Here is a 1,462-nt window from a genome sequence, read left to right on the forward strand (position 1 = left end):
GCTCCAGCCAGACAGGAGCTTTGGGTCATAAATAGCACAGGTGTGCTGTCAGAGGGGTCCCTGCTGAAAGTGGAATGGCAGCATTCAAGCTGGAAACAAGCATAGAGGGTGAGCTTTGTACAAAGGAAGTAAGAGTCCTTCCAGCATCCATTGTCAGTTATAGAGAGTACAAATAAGATGCATTTTAAATTTATTTCATATAATGCAACTTTAGTAGTGGGAACATCGTTCGTCTAAGCCTGAACACCGGTTTGAGAAGAAGATCAGGAAACATTGGTAGTAAGATCTTTCCAATGGAATCCCCAAGAGTTGTGAAAGCAAGCAGGCGACCCAGCCAATCTTCACCTAAAACAGAAATATCATTTTTGGATAAATTAATCATTTAATATACTGATATCAAAAGTGTTCTGTTGTATATGAGCATCCTTGTGGTATATTAATTACTGTAACCTACTTAAAAGCTTTTGAAAGATGGTCCTGTGCGTCAGATTGATTTAAGATGCTGCAGAGAACATTACGGAAATCCTTCAAAGTCTTATCAGTCTTTCGGTCAGCCATCTGGTTCGGAGATGCTGCCATTGTTTAAATTTTGAAATGATGTTCATCTCAGTTCCCTGAATTGGGGAATTAGGAATATCATCTCATTTATCAACTGGAAACACCTGCTTAATCTATTCATTGCATTCTGAAGTCAAACAGCAGAGTCCAATAGATGCAGCAGTGAGATTCTGGTAATGATTCACAAGGTCAGCCCCATTATTTGGCCATACAATGACTCCCCAGTGTAGACAACCTTCTTTTATTGGCTTCTAGAGCGTTCCTGGAAATAAAAAATCTGCTTGAATTCTTTAGAAACAGAGGTGTGGAGGCTGATGAATAATCAAGGATCGATAATAAACAAGCGTTCTAATAAAAAAAAAATCCAATGACTGGAACAGCTCCAAAGGAGAGGTATGGAGGCGTTGTAATTGATTTTATCAACTCTACGGGAATATGTGAGCAAATATTGGTAGAAAACTATAGGAATTTGATACACAAAAGCTTTTGTCGTGGGCCGAAAGTTCAAGGGGATGCTTGTGATTTTGAAGATATTTTAGGGGTCAGCTAACTTTGTAGATGTCATTTACCAGCTTGGCTAGCCTTTGAAGGCTTAGATTTCCTTCACAGATTTTTCTTTAAGGTAGAACTGTGATCAAATATTGAACAAAGCTTTGACCCAAGAATTGCTTAAACCAGTCAGTCAATGGGCTGTTTTTATAATATTGAGCATGACTCCATTTCTCTTACTCTTCTTTATCTGTATAGTTAAGAAGAAGCTTTATACAAAAAGTGGATCTCATAGCCTCACCAATGGTACATTGCAATGGCACTTGAAAGTCACACCAAATGAACTCTCAAAGAAAAAATAGGCCACACTGGAAAGACCAAGTCCATTTACTTGATTGTATTCCCTGGGTACATT

The sequence above is a fragment of the Pyxicephalus adspersus genome, chromosome Z (genome assembly GCF_032062135.1).
Source record: "Pyxicephalus adspersus chromosome Z, UCB_Pads_2.0, whole genome shotgun sequence".
NCBI classification, from domain to species: Eukaryota; Metazoa; Chordata; class Amphibia; order Anura; family Pyxicephalidae; genus Pyxicephalus; species Pyxicephalus adspersus.